Source organism: Hyalella azteca, unplaced genomic scaffold (genome assembly GCF_000764305.2).
Source record: "Hyalella azteca isolate HAZT.00-mixed unplaced genomic scaffold, Hazt_2.0.2 contig10444, whole genome shotgun sequence".
In the NCBI taxonomy this organism is placed as follows: Eukaryota; Metazoa; Arthropoda; class Malacostraca; order Amphipoda; family Hyalellidae; genus Hyalella; species Hyalella azteca.
Genome location: NW_025940485.1, coordinates 15,162 through 22,954, shown reverse-complemented (window position 1 = coordinate 22,954; position 7,793 = coordinate 15,162).

Below are 7,793 nucleotides of genomic sequence, written 5' to 3'. Positions count from 1 at the left end.
CTTCAGTTGCACTCACTTCAGTTGCACTCACTTCAGTTGCACTCACTTCAGTTACACTCACTTCAGTTGCACTCACTTCAGTTGCACTCACTTCAGTTACATTACATAATTATTTTCACTTGTGTAAGTTTCCTTTTCTGCTCAGGGTAACCATTTTAGTTCACTTTGAACATTCATTTAAGTCATAAAGAAAATAGGAGTTGAGATTCGTTGATGAGGTTCCCAAGTATCCAAGCTAGTGAATCAACCTCAAAAAGGGGATTTTGTCAACAATATTCGCCTCTCAAGACTGGTGCGCAATTCCAAATTTGAAATATGACAAGAAAATAAAAGTTATTAAATCTGTTGTAGTTAAACATTGGCACGGCATATGAATAGCACCTTCACGGAAGCCCTATTTTCAATACGTATAAGTTTAATTTAATGAACCATTGTGAGACAACATATCAACTGTACCGTTTTCCACTTTAAAGCTATAAATTACGAACAAAAACTGTAATCATGTAGGACTGCCTTGCGAACAACATGGTAGCCTTGTTATCGGTAATATTATTTGTGAATTTTCCCATGCTATATATATGTGAATTTGTGTAGAGCTTGCATTTAAGTGTCTGTGATAAATTTAATATTATATTTTTTCTTAAAAAGATTTCTCTAAATTAAGCTCATCCTTCAAGTTTTCACGTGCATCAGCATTACTACAAGAGTTAATATAAGCAAGCAACGCAAATTATTCAGCAACTCCGCCAGCGCGCACAGTTCATCTCGAATTCGATTCTCTTCTGTAACCCTCAACGTCGAGACGCATATGGGTGCAAAAATATTAGAAAGTAGTAATTAGGATATATGCAGTGAATGAGATTTCAAATTTTGGAGTCCGTACGGCACTCTCTGAACACATCGAAAATATCACTGTCCGAGATGATAATTGCAGCAGTAACTAAATTATTTTTAAGCCTTCTGCGTTTCCCAGCGAGGTGACTTTCACGATTCTAATTAGTGGAAAGACATACGTGTTGTTTGATAATGTAATAAAAAACTCAACATATTAGAATACAATATCCAGTATCTCGAGGGATTCAGAAACAATTTTAATTTGGGGAGAGCCATATGCCGGGAGATCCTGCACCACTAACCTCTTGTCGACTCTGAACGAATGGACTCGCCTGCTGGACGAAAGGGAGCCAGTAGACGCAGTAAACCTCGATTTTGCCAAGGCATTTGACAGTGTCCCACATGAGCGGTTGTTGCGTAAATTGAAGTCTTTGGGAATTGAGAGTAATGTACTCAAACAGATCAGAGATTTTCTAGTAGGGAGGCGACAACGTGTCAGTATTGATGGGTCCGTATCAGACTGGGCTTCTGTGCGCAGCGGCGTGCCACAAGGAAGCGTTCTCGGGCCTATTCTATTCGTTGCGTTTATAAACGATCTGCCAGAAGCTGTGTCTAGCGTTTGCCCGATGTATGCTGACGACACAAAAATTTATAATATGGTGAAGAATACGTCGCAAAAAGTACAGTTGCAAGGTGATCTTGACAGGCTGGTTGACTGGGCTGATAAGTGGCAGCTGCGTTTTAACGCTGACAAATGTAAAGTTATTCACCTTGGCAAGAATAATGAACAGCAAGATTACAATATGAGAAGACACGGTTGCAACGACAGAGTGACGATGTCGAAGTCGACAACGGAAAAGGATTTAGGAGTTAATATCGACAATGAGTTGAAATTTTCTAAGCATATTGGAGGTCAAGTTAATAAAGCCAATCAACTTAATAAATCTGCTTCCTATAGTTGATGGCGGCCAAGGTAGTGCGGCTATTGCGTAATAGCTTAGTTAACGCTCAAAACACGCGCTTGTTCAGTCACAGCGCATAGTAATTTGGATACCAAATGCGGTAGTATATAAAATGTAAGCTTAAATAACTTAACCTGCGCAATATGTCTATCGAATATAACCTTAACGCAACAATAATCAGTTGGGTGAAAAGAAAATTAGCGAGTAATATAGAAAACAAAATAGAGCGACAAGGCCACAGGGTGGTGCTGAATAGATAGATCTACATTAGATAGTATATCATAGACGCGTTATCTTGTCATTATCTATAATGATAACTCGCGAAGGCGATGTCAAAGTTACTCACTCTTTCGGGAATTGACGTGTTAGCTAAAATTTCTCAGATTCTTTAGAATCTCGAAATCTCTCGTAAGCAGTAATTAGTCCATTTCTGTACCTTATTTCTTACTCGAAATTTAACTTTGTGAAACTTTAATAGTGACGGTTATAAATTAATAGTGATGATAATTTTGTCGAAAGGCATTATATTACCACTTAACCAAGCCTTAGTTTCTTAGAATAATATTGCATCCTATACAATTATATATGAAATACTTCTAAAAATATTGATGACACGGTCTAGTTTTTTAATATTACCTTCCGATATGAAGTGGAACACTTCAGTGCAGGTAGAAAAGGTGGAAATTTTTCACGATTTTTTTTCATTCAAATTGTTAATTTAAAGATAGGATAATAATAACAAGCAGTAAAAACGAATGCAAAATTATTCAAATTCCGTATTCATGGAGACATAAAAACTTGACTATTCCAGAATTATCCCCATTTTATTTTGGAGCTTTCAACGATTAGAAATTAAATTATGACTAAAATAAATAACACAATAATTTAATCAATAACTCAATTAGTGATATATAAACATCCAATAATTTATTTGTGCTTCACCAAAGAACGCTCCTCCTGTGGTTGGCTGATGTGTTGTTAAAGAAGTACAAAATTACTTTATTCACTATTAACAAAACTGTATTGCGAAGATATAATTCCTTTCTCCCCACAAAATTAATAGGAAGACTTAAATCCATGTGCAGAAAGAGCGTTAAACCAATAAAGCCATGTTGGTTGGTGTGGTTAATTTGTTTTTCAGCCTTCATTCCTTCCTCAGCTACACGTTACGAGCCTCTGTCAACAGCGCCTCATAAGTGCAGTGAGCTTGACTCGACGCTGCCGCGTCTCCCACGTTAAGAAGTCCTTACGATTTAACCCGCAGCTACACGTTACGAGCCTCTGCCAACAGCGCCTCATAAGTGCAGTGAGCTTGACTCGACGCCGCCGAGTCTCCCACGTTAAGAAGGTCCTTACGATTTAACTTGGCATACATGAAAGTGCTATGTCCACAGCCTATCGAATGAGACATTAAGCCCTACGTTCGCGCAATAGTGACATTCTAATTCTCATGAGTAATTTGGAAAAACTATATTGCTTCCTAACAATTGTTGTTTTTCCCGATGAGAAAAAACAACGAAGTAAACATCAAACTTCCATAATTTATCATATGCATTCTAGACTTAGATTTTTAATTCGAAAATTTTCAATTGATTAACTTTATCTTGGATTTTGTTCCTTGCAAAATTGCAAAGCAAAATTTATTGCATGTATATGCATTGACCCACGTACAAACTCCGTCAGTTGATGCTCTGACTTCGGGGCCAATGCTAGTCATCAACGAAATCTATATGTGAACTCGTCGGTTTATGTTTTCATGTATTGCATTCTAATATGTATATTTATTTAGGTTACATTATCAAACAAAAACACGTATGTCTTTCCACCAATTAGAATCATGAAAAAAGCCATGATGGACAACTCGGAAGCCTCAAAAACCATTTAGTTACTGCTGCAATTACCATCTCGCACAGTGATACATTCCGTGTGTCTGTAAGTGCAGTATGGAATCCAGAATTTCATATTAATTCATGTTCTTGCTTTCGGTTCTTAAACGGACTAACATTTTTGGACCCATATACGTTTCGACGCAAAGGGTTATAATAATGAATCGAAAGATAGATGATCGGTATGCACAGGTAATATTGCCATATCTCGCATTGAATGCTAATATTAGCACTGTTTAATGGAGGCTTTCCACAATTTTTCAAACCATAAGGGAATTTTGCAACAGATTTTTATAACAAGGTCGCAATGTTATAAAACATTAGTTAATAATTTCGATAATTCTGCTTGAAAAAACCTAATAATTTTGACTTTTGCAATTTCCGGTGAATAAATACTCCTAATAATTGGGGTCGATAAAACGTAATACCATTACAATGTCCTGCTCCATGAGAGGAAGTGGAAGGAAGTGGAGGGAGAGGGGCTTCTACAGCACATCGGAACGTGTTTGTTTATACACTTAATATAAGTTAATTGTTCTGGAGGCCGCGTTATAAATTAAGCGGCCGTGGGAAGTATGCGCAGTGAGACGGCTTCATCAGCGGACTAGTGCGCATGACGGTCTTAACTAATGCGTTAACATTATTGATTCGTGTACAATAAACATACTTCGAAAAAAATACAAAGCCCAGTTATATTGAATGAATACATGGGTGTGGGCGCTGTATCGAGGAACTGTGACACGGCTAACAATTTCAAGTTCATTGTATACGGCGGAGGCACCTGGTTAGCCATGCATGAAAGGAACTGTAAAATTTTGCACAGATATTATAACGCCGCAGAGCATATCCCCAACCCCATTACCCAACACTTGATTTACAAGTCCTGACCGAAAGACGAGGAAGTGACATCGGTTGATAAAAATCGCATCAATGTTCCCATAGACGTCACCTCTTTGCGCAAAAATTTACTTTACAATATGCACCCAAATCTCTCTGAACAAAATATAACAACGTACTCCATGTCACTACGCGGGCGGGAAAACACCTTTGGCTGCATTGATTTCCAGCTAATATATCAATCAATATTGACAGTATTCTTATGGTGCGGCTGTTTGGATTGGCAAATTAAAGCCTTGCAACTGGAAATTATATATATGTTTTATCTGGTACTTAAATTAAGTTAAAACTCATTTTATATTATTTCAAACCTTTGTTCATGACATCAATATGACTGTGCTATGACTTCCAATTAAACTAATTGTTTTTCTCTTCTATATATTCGGTATTTTTATAAAGGACTCACCGGTGGGTCGCATCGCAATTAACGTGTCAAGACATTTTCATGCTACTATATAATGCTAGAATAATTTCCAACTTTCCTTTCGCTCTGCCCATAGGGCACCAAAAATTGCTATTTTCATCTATAGCGACTGATTTAGTGAATACAAATTTACATCATTTCTGGCGTACGTCCAAGTATGGCAACTATATTACTGTGCAAATAATACAAAATAGGATTCTGATCACGCTTCTAAATAAAATCGTTTTTTAAACAAATGTTGTCTTTCCCAATAATATTATAGTATAAAAAATGATAAAAAATGAAAACTAGTCATTCCTTTCATCATTTACAATTTTAAAAATTATTTGCATTCGTTGGGTAACGAAATTATTTTACGAGAAATTACCTCGACTGGATACGACAATTGATCATTGATCATACATGTGCGAATGCAAATATTCTATTTTCATGAATTATCTATTCTATTTTCATAAAGGTACTATTCTATTTTCATGAATCATCTATTCTATTTTGATTAATTACCTGTTCTATTTTCATGATATTTTTATTCTATTTTCATAAATTTTCTATTCTTTCTTAAAGAATTATCAATTTTATTTTCACGAATTTTCTATTCTATGAATTTTTTATTTATATTCATTTTTTATATTATTATTATTATTTTACATTATTTTACAGAATTTTTTACATTATAGTTGATTTTCAGTACGTATTCTCACGAGATGAGAGAGTCATCTCATATATATTAACACTGAGTACTTGAGTCAAGATTTGAAATTTGGATCATATTTTCAGCATAAACTGAACTATTCTCACATGTTGGGAGGGCACCACAAACAGACAAAAACAAATTATGTGGCTCACGCTCCAATTATCTATCTCATATTACTGTAAATTGTAGGAATCTTTATTTTATCTAATGTAATATACTGATAAGTAAATTATATATATATATATATATCGTGTAACTCTATTGCCATCTTCGCAATCCACTTCATGGTATGGCATTTTCTGATTAATAATTATTAAAAATATCTGTGAAATAATATTCTAATGCTCATGCACACTTTTTTCAATATTATTCGTTAAATAATTGAAGAGCTTATTTGTCATGATATTCACCTATGTTATAATTTCGTGACTGCGGATGGTAAAAATAATTTAGTTTGCGATACAATTATTCATGATGCTATGTAAGTGAACTAAATTTTTAGTAGTTATGGATGATAATCATAATCCGCCCTATATTATTTAGCCGTCTTGCAATAATAAAATTACGAAAGTATCTGCTTATATGCTGGTAATATATTCGAGAGCAGCCCTGCCTCTGCCCGGCAACGCCACTACGTGTAGGACAGCGCAGACGCAACTAAAGCAGCGCTATGGTAATATGTTATCTCTCTTATTTCTTTGAGTGTATCGTTCAATTTAGAAGAAGAAGGCGGGTATGAAACCTCGACGTTCGTAATTCGTGGACCGCACCATGAGTGTAACTTTATGCCCCGAAGAGTATAACTTTTTGTCTTGCCGGATTAGTTCAAACATAATTTAATTCTGCGGTGTCAGCTTTTATTAAATAATATTGAATTTAATACGATTCTTAACAACCCGGCCACCTTATCGAATTCACCCTAAATTTTCACGAGCACCGGCATGTTTTGAACCCTCCAAGTCATTGCTCCAATCTTCATCAACTTAAACTACTCGGCAAAAACGAGCTATTATTGCCCTAAACGAACAGAAACTCAGTTATTCTTTTATGTGTCATTGACAGCTTCGCTTGCAAATTTCCAGTAATGGTTTTCGTAACCCTATTAACAAATATGGTGTGTGAAATATGTTACTAAATCACTCGTTGGCATCCCCGAGGATCGTTGCCACGTGTGCGACGATGCGTTTGTTAGAAGCGAGTTTGTAGGGAAACACGGGAAAAATGTACGAGTCCACCAAAAAGTTACTTTTTTATGTAGAAAAGTTTCTATACAAAAATTGAATGCCAAAAGAAATGATAAAATATATAAATCAGAAACTTACTTCCCTCGAAAGACACATATGCCATGTTGTATAATATATTGTTCTGCGATAATATAACATATAAAATACTCCAAAGCTACCTCCGTTCAATAACAACTGCTGAATGTGGTTCAATAATTATTTATGCGCAAGTAGTTTGTATGAGAAAAAAAATTAAAAGAATTTCGAAGCATTGAGAAACATTCCCATAAGGAATATAATTCACCAAGTTATGTTAAAATTTGTTGTCTAATTAATTCGTTAACGTTTATGCGCTTGTCGTTTGTCTCGTGTCCGGAGACATAGTCGACGCTCTGTAGCTCGTTCTAGAGGACTATTGCTTTAACCTTACCCGAGTGAAGACTTCCGGCTCAAACCATTGATCAATCTTGCTTTTCTGTTACTCAATTTGAGTTTGTGCGAGTGCGTTTTCATTTAATTTTGTTCAATTTAATGCATGTTAGAACTTCTGTGTTTCGCTCGTTTAAGATCTTGCTTAACTGGCTTTACGCCACTGGTTGAAACTCGTTCGGTTATTGGCTCCTTGGAGCTTCGGTGTTAACCGATTATGCCATACTTAATAATTAACTTGATAATTAACTTGCATGCGCTTAACTCTTTAATTATGAGCGAACACTCCTTATACTGTTTTCACTATTTTCTTTCTAATAGTTCTCTACCTGAAAACTCTTGTCTAGGGTTCCTCAACGGAAACAAATAGGTTTGTCATTTTGATTATTTGAAACTGTGTTCATTATTCTGAATTTATTGAAACATACTGAAATTCACTCCGTT